Consider the following 22,006-nt stretch of genomic DNA (forward strand, 5'->3'; position numbering starts at 1 on the left):
TCTTTTTGAAGATACTTTACTTTTTGCTCTGTTTGAAAAAAAAAGTTTTTGTTCCCTCTATTATTTTCTTCACATTTCTTCCTTCTAATTGTTTAGGTTTTTCTCTTTCATGATAGATATATTCTTCAACTCCACTGTGATTCCCTAATTGTTCATATTTAATAAAGGCATTACAAAGTTGACTATAAAGTCTGTGTATATGATTCATTTCTTGGCTGGATGGGCTTCAATGTGCCAGTGGGATAATAAACTAATCTTTTCACTGGGGACTGCCAAATATCAATTCTTGGAATTCTTTCCTTTGGGGGGTCACGCATTTCTCTAAAGGAAAATCAGTTAACTTGCTACCACTTTCTAAGAGAAGGCCAGAGAAAGAGCGCAGGAGAGTCACATTTTTCAGAATATAGACTGAAATTCCCACTTAAATCCCAAACCTCACCCATATCCTCTACTTTGGTTGGAGTCAACAAAGTCTAGACTTTTCTGATTCAGTTTTAAGAAAAATATACCTCCACACTCTTTCACTTCTGTGAGGTAGAAGCAGTATAATCACCTGGCTATGAAGGGTGTGGAAAGGGTCCCTGGCAGTCTAATAATTGATTACAAAATTCTAATCCCGGGCTGGGGATGTGGCTCAAGCGATAGCGCGCTTGCCTGGCATGCATGCGGCCCGGGGTTCGATCCTCAGCACCACATACAAACAAAGATGTTGTGTCCGTCGAAAACTAAAATAAATTCTCTCTCTCTAAAAAAAAAAAAAAAAAAAAAATTCTAATCCCACTTTTTAGCCCAGCACACCCCCTCTATGTTGCCCTGTACCTGCTAAATTTAGGTCTATAGTTTTTTCAGAGGTATTGTAATATTAATAGTTCACTTCTTTTTAGTATTGTCCTCAGTAAGCAATTTATTATTTTTTTTAATTTACCATCTTGACCATTTTTTTAATATCTTTATTTTTATTTTTATGTGGTGCTGAGGATGGAACCCAGTGCCTCACGCATGCCAGGTGAGCACGCTACCACTTCAGCCACATCCCCAGCCCCATCAGTAGGCAATTTAAATTGTAGTTTCTGGTAGTGTTCTAAGTACTTTAATACCCTTTAAATTATTTTATTGCTATTTTAGTGGAGAGCTTGAAAGAAAAAGAAATAAATATAGTTATTTGCCATGTCTGTATTTCACGGTCTTGAAAATCTTTTAATATTTTTTTAGTTGTGGATGAACACAAAATCTTAATTTTATTTATTTATTTTTATGTGGTGCTGAGGATCGAACCCAGAGCCTCATGCATGCGAGGCAAGCACTCTACCACTGAGCTACAACTCCAGCCCTTCAAAATGTTCTAAAGCAGTGACTTTAAAACTTCATTAATAAAGGTCCACATTAAGAAATAGGCTTTAGGGCTGGGGTTGTGGCTTAGTGGTAGAGTGCTTGCCTAGCATGCATGAGGCTCTGGGTTAGATCCTCAGCACATATAAATGTAAAATAAAGACATTGTGTCCACCTAAAACTAAAAAAAAAAAAAAAGTAAATATTAAAAAAAGAAATAGGCTTTATATTCTATGCTTATATTTAGAATCAATTTGCAGATATACATATATGTATGATTGTAAAAATATGAAAAGCAAAATTTCATGTACAAACAAGTACCAAAATGTAAAGTATTCTAATACTTCCAACTTTAGAGTTATGGGAGGAAGGGCTATTTTCACCAGGAAGCAAAGTCCAGATATACACTTAAATGCATTCCTCTTCTTTTTGAAGGGCACGGGGTGCTGGAATTGAACCCATGGATATTTTACCACTCAGCTACACCCCCAGTCCATTTTATTTTTTATTTTGAGACAAGAATCTCACTAAGTTGCTGAATTTGTGATTCTCTTGTGTCAGCCTCCCAAGTCAATGGAATTACAGATCAGCACTGCCAGGCTTGAAATACATTCTTAATTTTTTACTTTTTATTAAAAATTAGAGCTCCATTCTACAAATGAGGAAACAAACGGGAATTACTACATTCCTAATAAGGGAGAGGGATTCTCAGCTCACACCCAAGACATGGGATTGAAATGATAAGGAAGGTCCCAAAAGAGTTAATAGCTCAGAAGAAAATTGTGAATAATGTAACAGTTCTTCTGGGAAAATGGTCAAGCCTTCTTATTCACAATTTTAAAAATAGTCAAAATACATATAGATCCAAGATAAATAAGAGACAAACAGTATTTGTCCTGATAGAAGGGGAATGGGTATCTAGAGCAAAACAGTATCTTACTCTCTACTTTATTTATTTATTTGGTTCAAGAGATGAATCCAGGTGTTTAACCACTGAGTCCCATCCCCAGCCCTTTTTAAAAAAATTATTTATACATATCTTTTTAGTTGTTGATGGGCTTTTATTTTATTCATTTATTTATATAGGGTGCCGAGAATCGAACCAAGTGCCTCACACATGCTAGGCAAGTGCTCTACTGTTGAGCCACAACCAACCCAAGCCCTTTTTATTTTGTATTTTTGAGGCAGGGTCTCATTAAGTTGCTTAGAACTTCATTAAGTTGCTGGCACTGGCTTTGAACTTGTGATCCTCCTGCCTCAGCCTGCCGAGTCTCTGGGATTACAAGTGTGCACCACCAAGCCTGTCTTACTTCCCATTTTATATCAATTGGCAATCTTCAGTGGAAAAAACATATGTAGAAAAAGAATATATATTTGGGTCTTTGCATATGTGAATATATATAGATACGGATGCATGTATGTGTGTGTATTAAGGTCTGAATATGTATGTATATCCATGTATGTTTATTTACTTCAAATAATAAAATCACTAGTTTAAAATAAATAAAGTTGGGCATGGTGGCACACACCTATAATCCCAGCAGATCAGAAGGCAGAGGCAGGAGGCCTGCAAACTCAAAGCCAGCCTCAGCAATGGTGAGGCACTAAGCAACTCAGTGAGACCTTGTCTCTCAATAAGATACAAAATAGGGCTGAGGATGATGTGACTCAGTGGTTGAGTGCTCCTGAATTCAATCTCTGGTACCCTCCCCAGCAAAAAGTAAATAAAATAAACAAACAGAAATAGGCTTTTCCAAACAAAGTCAACAATGAAAGGACCAAGGTTTGTTTATAAGCCTTTCCTTGCTCTTAGGGAATATTGGGGCCCTCTCATTTGAGGAGGAAGTTTCCCACTCATCTTTGTTAAGTATTAAGTAACAGAACTCTCTATTAACAGAACTTTTTCTTTAGATAGGAGGTTGAAAATGAGAAATAAGCTTCCGAAAATAGTTTGTCTCCAACCTTCCTTTCCTCTAGCTCACATTTATAAACACATTTATATGCATACTTTCCTCCCAATTTACATCTAATTTTAAAAACTCAAACTACAGAAATATTGAAAGATAAATGCAAGTAATACTTGTGAAATCCTTCACCTGTATTTAACAATTGCTTTCATTTACCACATTTACTCTTTCCTTCTCTAAAAACAAAAACTTTACCTTTAGCTCCTTCAGCTTGTACTTCTAAAAAGTATGAAATTCTCCTACACATACTGCCATTACCACACCAAAATTACTGAACTCTGCCAAAGTAATAAAATTTAATACATTATCTCTATTTCTATCTTCCTAATTACTTCAAAAATATCCTTTAAATCCTTTTTTTTTAATTCCAGGATTTAATCAAGAATTCTATACCTATAAAACACATCTTAAACACTCTCCTGCTTACATTTCTTCAATGTGACTTCTTTAACAATTTTGTCTGAATGCCTTATTAGTCTCATCTTTCACTGTAAGGAGACGATCTGGATGGACGCGCCTTTAGTCCTGACACACGGGTCCTGAACAATTATTGTCTTCCTCAGTAACTTGGGTGTTACCCCAGCTCAGATAATAAGGCGTGGCTCCAGGTGTAGGCATCACCTGCTGGGGTTGAGTTACATTCACCTGTTCCTTTGTAATCCTACCCCTTCTGCCTTTTTCAGACAGAATGTTCTAAGAAACAGCGTCCCCCCAAATAAAAGCCCACTCCCTAACGTGCGCACGCTCTCTCTCTCTTTCTCTCTCTCCAGCCTCTTGTGACCTTCTCTTGCCCCCTTCTTGGGGAGCCTGAGGCCGGGAGATGGGGAAACCATCCTGAAGCTTATAAAAGGTATTTTGTGTCTGTGTGGTATTTTGCATCATCCCAAATTCACATGAGTGACTTTGGTTCAGCCACCCACACTGAACAGGGGCAGCATTTCACCTCCAGAAATTAAACTCCAGCCATATACAATGACATGCCTTTCTTAAAATACACAAAACACTCAATGCTTCCTAACCACTGCTCATCATGTTCCCATACCTAGAACCATCTCCTGATTTCTGACCAGCTCATCTTTCCTTTGATCAATGCTTTCCTGTTCTTAAATAAAAAAAATATTTTATCACTTGACTAGGATATCTATATCTATAGAATCTATTTATATTCCTGTACCACATGAACTTGCCTAATTTGTGGCATTTCTCACTCTGCAACAGTATCAGTGATTTGTCTGTTTTCCTAGGATTGTGAACCATTTATGGGAAGGACTGCTCATATGGCTTCATGTTTTTTGGCCTGGCACAATAATTTACATATGAAAATATATAGTAAAGTTTGTGCAATGAACTTTAAATAGTGAGGCACATGGCACCCAAGCAAGAAGAGTGGAATGAAAAAAAACCCCATCAACTTAGAATTTTCTGTCGAAGAAAATTATCCTGATCTGGGCACAGTGATGCACACCTGTAATTCCAGTGGCTCAGGAGGCTGAGGCAGCTCTCAAGTTCAAAGCCAGCCTCAGCAATAGCAAGGTGCTAGGCAACTCATCAAGACCCTGTCTCTAAATAAAAAAAAAAGAAAAGAAAAAGAAAGAAATCATCCTTCAAACATGAATAGGAGGGGCTGGGGTTGTGGCTCAGAGGTAGAGCACTCGCCTAGCACATGTGAGGCCCTGGGTTTGATCTTCAGCACCACATAAAAATAAATAAATAAAATAAAGGTTTTGTGTCCAACTACAACTAAAAAATAAAATATTTTAAAAAATGAATAGGAAAAATGCTTTCTCAAACAAAGAAAAACTAAGATAATTTATCAAGATGACTTACCCTGAATAAATTATTAAGAAGGAATTCTTCAGGAAGAAGAAAATTTCTATATGTAAAAAATGAATCTACATAAAGAAAGGAAGACAAAGAAGGAATAATGAAAGTAAAATAAAAATATTTTGGTTCTTTTATTCTTAATTGATCTAAAAGATAAATGTTCATTTAAAGCAACAGTGATAGCAATGTAGTGGCTGATTATAGCACATGGATAAGTAAACTGAATAACAGGAATGTCAGCAAGAATGGGAAAGAGAAATTGGGAACACTCAGTTATAAGGCTTCCACTATGTATGAAGCAGTCTAGCATTTTTTTTAAGTGAACTTAGATTAGTTAAAAATAATATTGAAAATTCAGAGGCAACACTTAAAAAGTTTTAAAAAGAAGTATAAATTATACAATAAAACAGATTAAATGAAATCATATAAAAATTTCAATTAAGACCAAACAAAAAGGGGAAAACAAAAGCAAGTGGAACAAATGGAACAAAACAATTTAATTAGAAAGATGGTAGATACTATCCAACTGCATAAAAAATTAGAGGGGTAGCCCTGTGCCATAGCATATGCCTGTAATCCCAGCTACCTGGGAGGCTGGGGCAGGAGCATAGGAAGTTCAAGGTCAGCCTCAGCAAATTAGCAAGGTTCTAAGTGACTTAGTGAGATCCTGTCTCAAAAAAATCACAACATAAAAAGGCTGGGGATGTGGCTCAGTGGATTTAATTAGTGGTACAAACAATTACAAGGGTAAAATGTCTGAATACACCAATTAAAAGATAAGATTCGCAGAGGAGATGAGAAATCAAGACCTAATTATATGTGTCCACAAAAAAGCCCCACTTTAAACATAAACAGTTTAAAAAGAAAGGCATGCATCAGTTGCATTGGCACATGCCTGTAATCCCAGTTATATGGGAGGCTGAGGCAAGAGGATCACAAGTTGCAGGCCAGCCTCTGCGATTTAGTGAGACCCTGTCTCAAAAAATAAAAATGGGGCTGGGGTTGTGGCTCAGTGGTAGAGTGCTTGCCTGGCATGCATGAGGCACTAGGTTCCATCCTCAGCACCACATAAATGTAAAATAAAGATATTGTCTCTACCTAAAACTAAAAAAACAAATATTAAAAAATTTAAAAATTAAAAAAAAAATGGCTGGGAATATAGCTCAATTGTAAAGGGAGCTGAGTTCAATCCCAAGTACCACAACATGGGGATGGGAATGGGAGTAACATCAACAAAAATGAAATAAGAGGGAACTCTGAGTGTGGCCTGGCTAATGGTAAAGCACCCTGGTACCACCACCAACAACAACAAAATCCTGTCAGAATTAACTTTACAGAACTCTGGGAGACAAAAGTTATACCAAAGAAAATACCAGGAGAAAGTTGACTGAAACACTGTAGGAGATCTGGGTCCCATTTTAACTAACCTATTCAGAATTCATAAAAATGACAAAAAGTCTGAGACGTTATTAGAAATAATTCAAACAAAAGCTGTGTAAGGGCCTAACCGAGAAAACTTCTTCCATTTATAGAAGTTCATAAAAGTGAACTAAATGAGTAAATTTTCAGGCAGGGGGTAGCGGAGGTTACTGGGGACTGAACCCAGGAGAGCTTAACCACTGAGCCATATCCCCAACACTTTATATTTTGTTATTTTGAGACAGGGTCTCACTAAGTTGCTTAGGACCTCACTAAGTTCCTAAAGCTGGCCTTGAACTTACAATCTTTCTGCCTCAATCTCTAAAGTCAGTGGGATTATAGGTGTCTGCCTCCTATACTCAACTTTTAAAAATAGGAAAAGTCAGGTTGGCAAACGTGCCCATTTTCCCAATATTATCTACAAGATTAATGTAATTCCAATCATAATTACCAAAAAAAAATATATAAGTCAACTTGTTAAGCCAACCCTCAAATTTATTTAAGATGAAAGGGCTAGAGAAAATGAGATGAAAAAGAACAAGGTTAGAAAGCTACAAATGATTACTTAAATTTAAAAACCTAAAAATAACTGGGCTGGGATTGTAGCTCAGTGGTAGAGCACATGCCTGGCATGTGAGAGACACTGGGTTCAATCCTCTTAAAAATAAAGTTATTATGTCCATATACAACTAAAAAAATAAAAATTAAAATTAACAAATTTTAAAAAGTAACTAAAAGGAATATGGAAGGAACAAGGTAGTAGAGACATTAACAGAATAAACACAAGACTTCTCCTTGCCCTATGTTTTTTTTTTTTAGTTGTAGATGGGCACAATACCTTTATTTTATTTATTTATGTGGTGCTTAGGATCTCAAACCCAGGATATCAAACATGTGAAACAAGCACTCTACCACTGAGCCACAACCCAAGCCCTCTCTTTGCTTTTTATATTTGTTTTATATATATATACTTTAATATAATTGGTTTTTATATATTTGACTTTCTAACCATGTAAATATTTTATATAATTATAAAACAAAAGCTATACCTAAAAAGCAAAAGCAAAATAAAACAAATAAAGTGAATCATTTATCAGTTTGTAGCTTAACCAAAGAGAAATTACTTCTAGTTATTTTAAAGCACAATAATTGGACTAAACTTCCCTAGAGGGATCTACCCTTATAACAATAGATCTATAAAGAAATGTGAGCCAGGCACGGTGACACAGGAGGCTGAGATAGGAGAATCACAAGTTCAAAGCCAGCCTCAGCAATTTAGCAAGGCCCTAAGCAACTTAGTGAGACTCCGTCTCTAAATAAAATACAAAAGAGGGGCTGGGGATGTGGCTTAGTGGTTGAGTACCATTTTAACTAACTGACTCAGGTTAAATTCAATCCCTAGTACCAATAAAAAAAAAAAAAGTAAAATTATTTTTAGTAGGAATGTTAAGCACTGATAAAGTTGTTCTGAAACTTTACTTTTTTGTACCAGGGATTGAACCCAGAGGCGCTTAACTGCTGTGTCACATCCCCAGCCCTTTAAAAAATTTTTTTTTTAATTTTGAGATAGTGTCTTGCTAAGTTGCTGAGGCTGGCTTTGAATTTGAAAACCTCCTGCCTGATTCTCTGGAGCTGCTGGGATTATAGGCATTCCCCACTAAACCTGGCCTGAAACTATTTATTTATACATACATATATGGATGGATAGGTAAGCAAATAAAAGATACAAAAACAATACCAAAGTTAAAATCCTGCAATTCTAAATTTTAAATAATAGAAAGAACAGTATGAACTCATATCTATTTTGTTAAGAATATATTTCCTGCTATAAGATTAATGAACCCATGACAAGTGAAAGAAGCCTGTCCAAAAAGGTTACATGATTGTCTGACTTCATGCATTATGAAATGTTTGGAATATGCTAAAGAAATGTAAAGGAACAGAAGGCAGATTATGGTTGGTTAGGCTGGGTGGGAATGAGGGAATATTATGGGAATAACTGCTAATGAGTACAATGTCACTTTTAGCAGAGACAAAAAAATGCTCTAAAATTTTATTATGGTGATAGTTTCACAGCCCTGTGTGTGTATGTATGTATATATACATATGTGTGTGTGTGTGTGAATGTGTGTGTATGTATATATATATATATATATATATATATATATATATATATATATATATACACACACACACATACATACACACACATTCACACACATATGTATATTTTTTAATGGAATTGTATACTTCATTTATTTAGGTACTGGAAATTGAAACCAAGGGAGCTCTACCACTGAGCTACATCCTCAGCTAGCTTGCTTGCTTATTTATTTATTTATTTATCTCTATCCATCTATTTATCTATCTATCTACCTATTTATTTATTTGTACCAGGGATTGAACTCAGGGGCACTTGACCACTGAGCCACACCCCCAGCCCTATTTTGTATTTTATTTAGAGACAGGATCTCACTGAATTGCATAGCACCTCACTTTTGCTGAGGCTGAATTTGAACTTGTGATCCTCCTGCCTCAGCCTCCCAAGCCACTGGGATCGTAGGCATGCCATATCGTGCCCCACTTTTATTTTATTTTTTATTGATTAAAAAAAAATGATAGCGGAATGCATTACAATTCTTATTACACATATAATACAATTTTTAATATCTCTGTTTGTATATAAAGCGTGTTGACACCCAATTTGTGTCTTCATACTTGTACTTTGGATAATGATGTGTATTACATTCCACCATCCTTGCTAATCCCCTGCCCCCTCCCTTTCCCTCCCACCTCTCTGTCCTATCTAGAATTCATCTATTCCCACTTTTATTTTTTATTTTGAGACAGAGTCTTGGAATTGTCTACTTTAAATGGGTAAAATGTGTATGAATTATATCTTAATTAAACTGTTAAAAAAAAAAAGAAAATATTTCTTAGCTCTGTTCACACAAGCACACAAAAATTAGAAATAATAGTAAGGGGCTGGGGTTGTGGCTCAAGCGGTAGCGCGCTCGCCTGGCATGCGTACGGCCCAGGTTCCATCCTCAGCACCACATACAAACAAAGATGTTGTGTCTGCCTAAAAACTAAAAAATAAATATTAAAAAATTCTCTCTCTCTCTTGCTCTAAAAAAAAATAATAATAGTAATAAGCACTACAACTGTGGGCTTTTAAATTTTCTTTCTTTCTTTTTTTTTTTAGTTCTGGAAAAAAAAAAGAAACAATACCTTCATTTTATTTATTCTTTTTTGTTGTTGTTGTTTTTTAATGTGGTGTTGAGGATTGAGCCTAGTGCCTCACACATGCCAGGCAAGTGGTCTACCACTGAGCAATAACCCCAGCCCTATAACTGTGGTCTTAAAATACCATTTCCCACTAAAAGAAATCAAGGTACCACACAAAAAACTGATTTCATGCCTCATGCAGGAAATGTTCCAAATGATCCAGGGTCTCCTGTCATAACAGAAATGTAGGACACTAGGCTGGAGTTGTAGCTCAGTGGTATAGCACTTGCCTAGCATGTTTGAGGCAGTTGGTTCAATTCTCAGCACTGCAAATAAATAAATAAAGGCACACTGACAACTAAAAATATGTGTGTGTGTGTGTATATGTGTGTGTACCAAAACGAAAATAAATGCAGGACACTATCAAAGACTATTGGGGATGTGTTCAAAGGACTCAGAAGCTATTTTGAAGAGTGAACAAAGATGAGGAATATGAGCTTCAAAACCAAAGTAACTGTGGGGTTGGGGTTGTGGCTTAGCGGTACAGCACTTGCCTTGCATGTGTGAGGCACTGGGTTTGATTCTCAGCACTGCATAAAAATAAATAAACAAAATAAAGGTATTGTGTCCACCTACAACATATATATATATATATATGAAAGGAACTGTAAATATTTGAAACCACATAAAAGATGTTAAAATTGATGAATATATAATGGTAATAATAAGACTAAGAGATGAGAGGAACAAATTCAATATCCCAAAACCCTACAAATAGAAAGAATCCATTTATTCTCTCTTGCACATACAGTGCAGAAGAGTGAGTAAAAGCTGATGAAGGAAATTTATTTCTTAGGAAATTTTTCTGACAATTAAATGAACCAGGAATGACAATTCAAATATCCCTGGATTATTGCAATAGTTTCCTAACTTGTCTTTCTGCTTCTTGCCTTTCTCCCTCTCTACCCTTTCTTCATTTTTTCTCCAGTAGTCCATTCTCACCAGAGCAGACAAAGCACTACTCATAAAGTGTAAACAGATAATGTAACTCCCATGCACAACTCTCCAACAGCTTCCCATCAAAGCCAAAATCACTACTACGTTCCATAGGCCAAACCTGATCTGCCCTCCTCTCCACTTAGATTTCATCTCTCTTTTCCCCCAACTCTCCCCACTTCATTTGCTTTATTTAAACCACAAGCATGTTGCCACCTCAGGATTTTTATAACTCTTATTCCCTTTGCATGTGATAACCTTTCTAAAGTTATACACATAAATTGTTCCTTTACATCTTTATTACTATCTTTTTAAGATGCTTTCTTTGACTGCCCCCATCTAAAACACTAATTCCCATCTCTAATTCTAAATATGCTCCCACATTATATTTTCTCTTAGCATTTTTCACCATTTAATAAATTTTATATTTAACTTACTTACCTTGTTTATTATCTGGCCCACAACAGCGTAAGTACCATGATATCAGGAGGTTTGTCTCTTGTTCACGCTTATATCCCAAGCACCTAGGATTTGTGCCTGCTACACAGCCAGCATTCAATACATGGTGAGTCTATGAATACTCCTTAATACAAGAACAACTCTGAAAAAGAAATTTGAAAAGAGAACACTACTTCAGAAAACATATAATTCACACACAAAGATTTTTAAAAATGCTTAACTTCGATAGTAATCAAATATGTGAAAATTAAATTTCTATAGCAAAATAAAATTGTAACTATGAGGTTAACAAAGATTACTATTATTTATAATATCTATTGTTATCATGAGTGTGGGGATACAGGCAGTCTTATACTATGACAATAATAATGCATATTATTGGACTCTTACATTGGGAATAATTGGAGAGATTTAGGAATTCTTTGGGACATATATTTTGATCTATTAATTCCACTTCTAGGAACCTACCCACCCCTCAAAAAAAAATAATGAATAAAAAAGAGCACTGGGCTGGGGTTGTGGCTCAGCGGTAGAGCACTCGCCTAGCACATGTGAGGCCCTGGGTTCGATCCTCAGCAACACATAAAAACAAATAAACAAAATAAAAGTATTGTGTACAACTAAAAAATAAATATTTAAAAAAATAAAAAGAGCACTATGAAGCTGGGTGCAGTGGCCCATGCCTGTAATTCCAGGGGCTCGGGAGGCTGAGGCAGGAGGATCCCAAGTTGGAAGCCAGCCTCAGCAACAGTGGGGCTCAGTGAGACCCTGTCTCTAAATAAAATACAAAAAAAGTGCTGGGGATGTGGCTCAAAGTTGAGTGCCCCTGAGTAGTTTAATCCTTGGTACCAAAAAAAAAAAAAAAAAAAAACACTATGAAATGTGCCAAATAGCTCCTAATAAGCAAAGTGTTGATAACACTTTGCAAGAAGTTGAAAGATCCAAACTACCCAACAGGGATAAATGTATTGAAAGGTATTAAAAAAAAAAACTAAAATGAGGGCATAAATTTGTAATAGTTTAATGTAAAGACACTAATGATGTATTGTTAAATGAGAAAGTAGGTTATAGAGTGTGTATGTATGCTTGCAATATTTAAGTCATTATGCACATATGTAAAAAGAGAAATGCATGCCTATGTATTCACAAAGAGTAGGGCAAAAAGATGGTTAATAAATGTTGGCAGTGGTAGTGAAGCTGGTAGAATTATGAATGATTTTTATTCTCTGAGGTTTTCTGTATTTTGAGATTTGGGGAGTGGAGGGGAATAAGGAAAATGAATTTCGCACGTACATAAATCATCTAATATATGAAAACAAGGCTAAAAATAATAAAATATTCAAGTGTTGGGGCTATTGATGTTTCATATAGAAATACACTTCCAATTACCAAAACGAAACAAATGCAGCACCCGTTCAGTCTCATCTACCGACAAAACCCGACCCTACCTTCCATCCTCGCAGTGTCTCATTCACTCTCGATCCCACAGTCACGCATGTTCGCAGCCAGGGTCACAACTAAACACAAAAGGGAAAGCGTAATACCAATCACAGCACGCCATGCGGTCACGGTCCTTCACACGCCACTGCCATGGTCCCAGGGAACCAACCGCACAGGCATCGCCCCTCACCGCGTTCCTCTTCCAACCACACCTGCGCGGGTCCGCAGGCCCCTACTCCCACCCAGCACAAAGAGTCCCAGGCTCCATGCTCCAGGGTTTCCGAGGACTCACCACCCAGCCCACTGACACAGGCCGCGACTCCACTATCCAGCGCCGCCCAAGTGGCACGGCCCGCGAGGGGTATGATAGGGAGCCACCGAGGTCAGCGGTGGCGGTGGCAGTGGCGGAGAGCAATACTAGCTCAGATCCGTTAGATACGGGGTAACACTTCCCAGAGGACCCCGCGGCTCACCCCTGCAGGACTGGTCTTCCTATTTACAAGCTGTGTGAATACAAACGGCCGCATTTAAGGGCACGCGGCTCCGCGCCAGAGGATCATCTTGAGGTTTTGTGGGAGCTGCCTCCCTTGAAACCCATTCTTAAGAGCCTGGGAGCGCAACTAGATACTGAGAAGAATCTGAAGAGGTCCGCCGCTTTCTTACTGAAGACTACAGCTCCCAGAAACCTTCGCGGCACAACACTAGTTTCTGTAAAAAGTCACTTCCTCTTTACGTCGGCTGGATTGGCCTATTGGAGGCGTTAGGCTATCTGGTCCGTGAGAGCCCCGCAGCTCAGTCAGTTTAGTTCCGTCTGGTGGGGGCTCCGCCCTAGACTGATATGCTCCTTTGAGGTGAAGGTAGGGAAAGATCTAGGGTTCTTGGAGGCTCGGTCGGTCTGAGCGTCAAGCTTCCAGCGGCACTATGAAGAAGTGATGTAATATGTAATGTGTGAAACTTCGGCCACGGAATTTGGGGTGTGGCGAATTTTGAGATTGTGTGTATTTACAGTCATATGTGTGACGCAATGGTCGCGTCATATGTTCTCCTCACTGACCTGCAACATGGTCGGAAACGGTATTTGGTTTTCTTTTTCTTCCCCGCGATCCCGGTGCTGGAGATGGAACCCAGGGCCTCACACAATGGTAGGCATGCGCTCTACCGCTGAACTACATTCCTAGTCCTATAAATAGTTTTATTTTTACCCAGGATCTTACTAATATGCCCAGGCTGGCCTCGAACTTGGCATCCTCCTGCCCCAGCTTTCTCAGTAGCTGGTATTACAGGCATGCTCCACCTAACTCGGCTGAAATGATATACTTTGGTCTATTCTTTCCGAAATCCTGGATTGTATCCGTGACAGTGTTACTGGACTGATGACCTGAAATTGTGCATGATTGATGGAGTAGTGTCTCCAGACTATTTGGATTCTAAACAGACTCAGCCATTTACCAGCAGTGTGACTTTGGACTAACTAGTTAAATTCTCTGCCTTTGTTCTTAATAGTCTTAATTAAGAGAAAATAGTAACTCCCTCAAAGGATTTCAGTGAGAATTGAAAGGGTTCATTCGGGTAAAGCTGTTTCCAAGAGTGACAATTCAAGTATAACAGTTTTTATATGAGGCCAGAGATTTACAGATCTCATCAGGAGTTTAGATCAAATCAGAAATTTAGACCTCAGTCAAAACGCAAAGTAGGCTCTTTGAGAAGAAAAGAGGCTCAAATATCAGGAATTCTCATTTCCCCCAATCGAGATTTTACACTGGAACTCCTACATAAGCCTAATGAACTTTAGAACATACAGTACTTCCAGTCCAAAGTGCTCCTCAGTATGCTGCTGTGAACTTGGGGAAGAATGGAGTCCCACAGAGTAGAGAGCCTGACCTTTCTCTTTCACAATAAGGAACAAAATGGTTTTAATCTCTCTTTTAATGCAGGTGGTTGGATGTGGAGCACACTGTCTGAGTTGTTCTGTTATAAGTGAAGACCTGGTGTCTCATGACTCCTACTTCCTTCCTCAGCTCTGCTTTTCTCCAAGAAAAGTGTTAGTGTTTCCTATTTTTCTGTTTCATTTTTTTAATTAAATTAATACCATTAAGACCTGCTTGTATTTCAGGACATAACATTTCCTATATTTTTAAAAATGTAATATTGTTTATTTAACTTCAAAAACATTTCAGCATTCTAAACATACAAAAAAATAACATAACATTGCAAATTGCATTTAAGTACAGAAGGTTCTTGAACTTTGATGCAGTGGCTCTTTGCTGACAATGAAGAGTTCTACAGTTTGTTTGAAAACAAAGTTTAAAATCTACTGTACTTAACTAAAAAAAATTTAAATACTTCTCATGCCAGCTGACCCCTCCTTTTTCTACAACTAACAAAGGCAGCAGAATGCTATATCACTACATACAAAATAAAACAATGTGAAGCTAAATGGATGCCCACCACAGTGTCAACAGGTCCAGCCTCACAGTGCACATCCTGAGCTACGGCCCCTCCAAAAGGCATCTTCCTGAACAGCCTCAACGCTAGGCAAGGAGCATCAAGAATTTGTCTTGGTTGTTTTGTTCTTTTTCAGACTATAGATACGTACAGTTGATAACTGAGGACTTCTAACCAATAACCATATACTTAACACCACCTTACAAATTTTTTAAAAAGTGCCAGAAACATCTTCAAATGCCTTGTTACACCAACAGCAAAATGCATAGAGTGAGGAGAACCCGAGAGTGCCTTTTCATTTTAAAAATGTTTGGAAATATGTACAACTTTGATACAGTTTTAGGGTGCTCTGGACCCCAGGGCCACTTAATGTAAACCACTGACAATTTCTAGAGCACTTTGAGAGACTTTACTATCGTGATCAAATTCTGAAATTAAACCTAATGAGAGTAACAGACACATCTCACATAAGATGTGTCAATCACGGTGCTCCCCTACTCTAAGGTATTCACAAGGAGAAGGATAAACAGTTTTTTATTCATCTTCCTTCTCCTCCTCTTACACTTTTTTCCAGGCAACTTTAGCAGGACCCTTTGAGCCATCAAACTTTCCTTTAGACTTATAGTCAGCAACATCCTTCTCGTATTTCTCCTTCAGCTTTGCGGCCTTAGTGATGTATGGCTGCTTTTTGCTGCCACTTAAGTTATTCCACATCTCACCCAGCTTTTTTGCCACATCTCCAATGGAGATACCAGGACTTGTGGACTTGATCTTGGGGTGGAAATCTGAACAGAACAGGAAGAATCCAGATGGTGGTCTTTTGAAGGCATTGGGGTCCTTTTTCTTCTTGCCTCCCTTAGCTGGTTCATAATCCTTCATTTCCCGATTATAGCGTACTTTATCCACCTTTGCCATTTCATCAAATTTAGATTTCTCTTTCCCAGACATTGTCTTCCACCTGTCAGAGTAATACTTGGAAAATTCAACAACATTGACAGGAACTTCTGGATTTTTCTTTTTTTTTTTTTCAAAACTTTTAAAGTTCTGGTTGGACACAATACCTTTATTTTATTTATTTTTATGTGGTGCTGAGGATCAAACCCAGTGCCTCGCAAGGGCTAGGCCAGCGCTCTACTGCTGAGCCACAACCCCAGCCCTTGTGGGTTTTTCTTCTTATGTTTTTCTTCTTATGTTCTTCTCTCAAAGTCTACACAAAGAAGGCGTAAGCAGACATCTTGCCCTTTGGTTTCTTGGGGTCACCTTTAGCCATCCTGACTAGTCTGGGCAGCACAGGGCACAATGGGTGGCTCAGCGCTCCCCAGCCTCATGCTGGCTGTCTCCATGAGAGCCGCATGACATTTCCTATATTTTAAAACTTGGGGCAGATAGTGATTCATTTAGGAGTTTGTTCCCTGTCCTTCCTATACCCAGTTTGCTGTGGGCACTGTTTTTAAGCTTAGGAACATTCCTTCTGGTATATCATAGTTTATACAACACAGCCTGATGTTTCAGATTCCTTTTTTTAAAAAAAATTGTCCTAAATCATATTTTATGGCCAGGCACGCCTGTAATCTGGGCGATTCCACAGACTGAAGCAGGAGGATCACAAGTTCAAAGCCAGCCCCAGCACCTTATCGAGGCCCTAAGCAACTTAGTAAAACCCTGTCTCAAAATAAAATGTAAAAAGGACTAGGGATATGGCTCAGTGGTTAAGTACCCTGGGTTCAATCCCTGGTATCAAAAAATTAAAAAAAAAATCATACTTTATGGAATTTCCCTTGAATATATATGTTTCAGCATATGTACAGTTATTTCCATAGTCTCATTTCTGAAAATGGATTCTTTAGCTCAAATATGAGAAATCTAGGAAGGTCAAAGCCCTGTGTCAGGAGATTTTAGAGGCATTCAAAAGTAAAGTAGACACATTTGCAATCTGAAATTATTATAGCCCAGTAAGAAAATGAAATGTAAATACACTGGAAATTCACTCCAAATCCATGAGAGTAAAAGTTTATTTTGCTTCAACTACTATTTGAAGACCTGTCCGGAGCTGCTCTGGATGCAGATAACCTTCAATTCCTGATCCTGGGGGTTCTGACTAATTACTACATTTCGTAGTGACTTGAGCATTGTCCCAGCTCTGATAGCAAGGCATAAGCATGCCCACTGGGGTTGAGCTACACTCACCTATTCCTTTGTAATCCTACCCCTTGCCTCATTTGAATGGCTTCTCCCCAATTAAAAAAAGGGGGGGGTTCAGCATGTGCTTTCTCTTTCTTTTTTTCACAGACCCCTAAGGTCAGAGGAGCCATCACAAGACCCAATAAAACAGTACCCCACTTCCAAAAGGTAGTGTTTCTGAGCTAGATGTTCACCTGAGTCCTTAGTTGGGAGAGCCCTGCCCCCCAGGACACCATAAAAAAAGTCCAAAAAAGGTTGGGGTTGTGGCTCGGTGGTAGAGTGCTTGCCTAGCATGTGTGAGGCACTAGGTACAATTCTCAGCACCACATTTAATTAAATGAATAAAATAATGTCCATCAACATCTAAAAATAAGTTTAAAAAAGTCCAAAAGTCAGAAGCTTAAACTTCATTTTCCCAACAAGCTTCTTCAAGGATTATTTTTGTTCATTGTTCTCTAGAAATTCAATGGGTTTAACTGGATTAAGATTGGGGAAAGCAAAGTGCTATGGGAAACAAGAATATCCTCACTCCTGGGATGCTTTTTGTCTATGGGTGGTAAATAGAAGCAAAGCTATTATCTTTCTAATTTTATTACTACATTTCCTCTTTATACTGCTCTATTTCATGAACATAAGCTTAATCCTTTCTTAATTCTAGTGGTGGAATACAATTTTCTTCTCTCTATATAACTGATTCTTCTATTATACCTTTATTTTTCCTACCATTCCTATTTTTAAAAAACATTTTTTAGTTGCAGCCCAGAATGGTGGCGCACATGCATGTAATCCCAGTGGCTTGGGAGGCTGAGGTAGGAGGATTGCAAGTTTAAAGCAAGCCTCAACAAAAGCAAGGTGCTAAGCAACTCAGTGAGACCCTGTCTCTAAAATATAATTCACAAGAGGGCTGGGGGTGTGGCTCAGTGGTATAATGCCCCTGAGTTCAGTCCTTGCTACCAAAAAAAATTTTTTTTAGTTGTAGATGGACAAATTACCTTTATTTTATTTATTTATTTTTATGTTCTGTTGAGGATTGAACCCAGGCCTTACATGTGCTAGGCAAGTGCTCTACCACTGAGCCACAACCCCTGCCATTCCTATTTTATGAAGAAGGTGGTAAACTATATACACCCTTTTGGACCTTCCTTTCTTTTCACATTAGTAATACATCCCGAAGTTCTTTGCATATAAGTAGATAGAATATCCCCTTCTAATACAAAATAAGTGAATAATATTCCATTGTAGAGATATGTCATAGTTTATTTAAATGTTCCCTTATTAGTGAATACGTGGGTTATTTTTAAGATTTCCCCAATTCTTTAAAACCATTCCATAGCTGTTACTATGGTGATTCTTTGTTCTCTTCCAGGTAGCCTCTCATCCTTTAGAAGACTAAACATGGCTTCTTCATGTGATAACAGTGGCAGGGGGATCACAAGTTCAAGGTCAGCCCCAACAAGCTATAGAGGTCCTAAGCAATATAGCAAGACCCTGTCTCAAACAAAAAATAAAAAGGATTGGGGACTTAGCTCAGTGGTAAAATACCCATGGGTTCAATTCCTAGGGAAAAAAAAAGGTGGGGGTGCTAAAAGGCTTAATTCATTGGGACCCATTAGCATATCAATGCATTACACTGGGAATGTGAGTGTTACTGTTAATTTTCACAACATTATTTGGGCAAAATTGTATTCACTTCTCTGGGATATATACTAAGAGTAGGATTACTATATCATATGGCCACATGTCAAATTTCACTAGATACTGTCTAACAGTGTCCCAGAATAGTTCTAAGTAAAATTCCTATTAGTATTGTATGAGGATTCTGGCACCCTATATGGTTGCTAAATCTGATATTATCCTTTTTGTATATGTGATGGTTGTGTGGTATTATTACAAGTTGGGTTTTTTAAAATATTTATTTATTAGTTTTAGGTGGACACAATATTTTATTTTACATTTATGTGGTGCTGAGGATCTAACCCTAGGCGAGCACTTTACCACTGAGCCACAACCCCAGCCCTACAAGTTGGTTTTAATTTACATTCCCTTGATTAGCTTTACATAGTTTTATCATTAAGTACTTTTAGATTTTTGCTCATTTACCTAGTGGGTAACTTTTTAAAATATATTTTTAAATAAATATATATATATATATATATATATATATATATATATATATATATATATATATATGTTGTATGTTGCCACAATACCTCTATTTTATTTTTATGTGGTGCTGAAGACTGAACCCAGTGCCTCACATGCCAGGCGAGCACTCTACCTTCAAGCCACAACCCCAACCCCTAAATATATTTTTAATTTGTTCTAATTAGCTATACATGACAATGGAATGCATTTTGACACATGATATATAAATGGAATATGACTTCTCATTTGTATGGTTGTACATGATTTGGTTACGCAGGTCATGTAATCATATATGGACCTAGGATAATAATGTCTGATTCATTCTACTATCATTCCTACCCCCATATCTCCTCCCCTGCCCTTCACTTCTGTCTAGTCCAAAATACCTCTATTCTCCCCAACCCCATTGTGAATTAGCATGCACATATCAAAGAAAACATTCAGCCTTTGATTCTTTGGGATTGGCTTATTTGTCCAGTTCCATCCATTTACCAGAAATGCCATAATTTCATTCTTCTTTAAGGCTGAGTAATATTCCATTGTGTATATGTATCACAGTGTTGATCCATTCATCTATTGAAGGGCACCTACGTTGTTTCCATAGTTTAAGCTATTGTGAATTGAGCTGCTATAAACATTGATGTGGTTGTGTCACTGTAGTATGGTAGTATGATGATTTTTAGTCCTTTGGGTATAAATCTAGGAGTGGAATGACTAGGTCAAATGGTAGTTCCATTCCAAGATTTAGAAATCTCCATACTGCTTTCCAGAATAATTGCACCAATGTGGAGTCCCATCAGCAATGTATGAGTGGGTAACTTCTCTTCTTGATTTATATGAGTTATTTAAAGATTCTGGGTGAGTATCCTCTGAGATATATGTACTGTGAATATATTCTCCCTCTTTGAAAATTGCTTTTTCAGTCTTTTAATGGTGTCTTTTTTGGTACTGGGGATCAAATCCAGGGTCTCTCTCACGGTAGGCCAGTGCTCTACCACTGAGCTACATCCCCAAGCTATCTTTTGCATGTGCATGCGAAAAACTGAGGATTGAACCCAGGGGCACTTTACCACTGAGATACATTCCCAGTCCTTTTTCTAAAGTGTTCAGATGGTCTTGTTAGGTTGTTGAGGGTTTTGCTAAGTTTCTAAGGCTGGTCTAGAAGTTGCACTTCTTCCTCAGCCTCCCATGTAAAACTGTGTTTACAGGTGTGCACCCCAGGTGTCTTAATGGTGTCTTTTGATGATGAGAATATCTTAGTTTTATTATGCTCCAATTCACTAACCTTTCCTATATTTACTGATTTTATTTCCTGTTTAATAAATTTTTTGCATTTTCCATATAACAAAGATTGCCTAACTTACCTCTTAAAATCTTATCTGCAATCTATCTGAAATTAAATTTTTCTAAATTGTGTGAGGTGTAGGTATCAATATATGATTTTTTTATTTGATATCCAATTGACTTTGGCACCATTGAAAAGTTCACCATTTCTTTGACACAAAGTTGTCTGTGTCATAAATCCAGTAACCATACTAATTAAGCAGAATTCTAAGAAGAGTTCCATGATCTGCCTCTAGTTATATTACATAGCAAAAGGGATTTTGCAGGTGTACATAAGACTACCAATAGATTGACCTATGATAAGGAGATTATCTGAGTAAGCCTAACCTAATTACATGAACTTTTTAGAAGTAAAAATCATCCCTGGCTGGGCTGGGGCTATAGCTCAGTGGCAGAGTGCTTGTCTAGCATGTGTGAGGCACTTGGTTCAATCCACAGCACCACATAAAATAAATAAATAAAATAAAGCCATGCTGTCCATCAACAACTGTTAAAAAAATCATCCCTGGCTGATAGCAAAAGAGAATTCAGAGATGTGAAGCATAGGGAGACTTGACACAGCGTTGCTGGCTTGAAGATGAAAGGGTCTCAGGGAAAAGGACCTAAAAATGGCCTCTAGGAGCTGAGAGCAGCCTTTCAGCTGAAGGTGGACAAGAGACCTAGTCCTATAACCAAAAGAAAAGAAAATGTATTCTGCTGAGGGGAGGGGGGCTGGGAATGTGGCTCAGCAGTACAGTGCTTGCCTAGCATATGCAAGGGCCTAAATTCAATCCCCAGCAGCCCCCCCCCCAAAAAAAAAAAAATTCCTGCTGACTACCTCAATGAGTGTGAAAGTACAGTCATCCTCCCAGTGGAGGCCTCCAGAGAGCCTCCAGATAAAAGCCTAGCCTGGCAGACATCTTGATTTTAAGCTTTGTGAGAATAGAAGGAGAGAGACCAAACTCTGATCTACAGAACTCAAACTTTGTGGTTATTTGTTACACAGCAATAGAAAACAAATACACCATACAATTGTCATCTGTTTCTAGATTCTCTATTGTTTCATTGGCTGGTTTGTGTACATTACAACAAATAGGTCATCTTATTTACTATAATAAGTTCTCCAACCTTGTCATTATTCTTCAATTGCCTTCACTATTCTTCATCCTCTGCTTTTCTATATGAATTCCAGAATCAGCTTCTCAATTTCTATAGGCATATACATATTTTTTTTTCTTATACTGGAGAAT

The 22,006-nt window shown here is 37.7% G+C and overlaps 1 protein-coding gene and 1 pseudogene across 1 annotated transcript in view; both read right to left on the reverse strand.

Annotated features, from left to right (window-relative positions):
• The window catches only part of LOC114097362 (zinc finger protein 569), a 54,173-nt gene extending 40,844 nt beyond the window's left edge, over positions 1 to 13,329 (reverse strand). The window contains exons 1-2 of the mRNA XM_027941254.2: positions 13,136 to 13,329; positions 11,205 to 11,364 (exon numbers count right to left, since the gene is read on the reverse strand). The gene's annotated coding sequence lies outside the window, so the exon portion shown is untranslated. The remainder of the gene's footprint in view (positions 1 to 11,204; positions 11,365 to 13,135) is intronic.
• Positions 13,330 to 14,848: 1,519 nt separating this feature from the next.
• LOC114097420 (high mobility group protein B3 pseudogene) lies at positions 14,849 to 16,194 on the reverse strand (annotated as a pseudogene).
• Between the last annotated feature and the right edge of the window lie 5,812 nt (positions 16,195 to 22,006).

Source organism: Marmota flaviventris, chromosome 18, assembly GCF_047511675.1.
Source record: "Marmota flaviventris isolate mMarFla1 chromosome 18, mMarFla1.hap1, whole genome shotgun sequence".
Classification (NCBI taxonomy): Eukaryota; Metazoa; Chordata; class Mammalia; order Rodentia; family Sciuridae; genus Marmota; species Marmota flaviventris.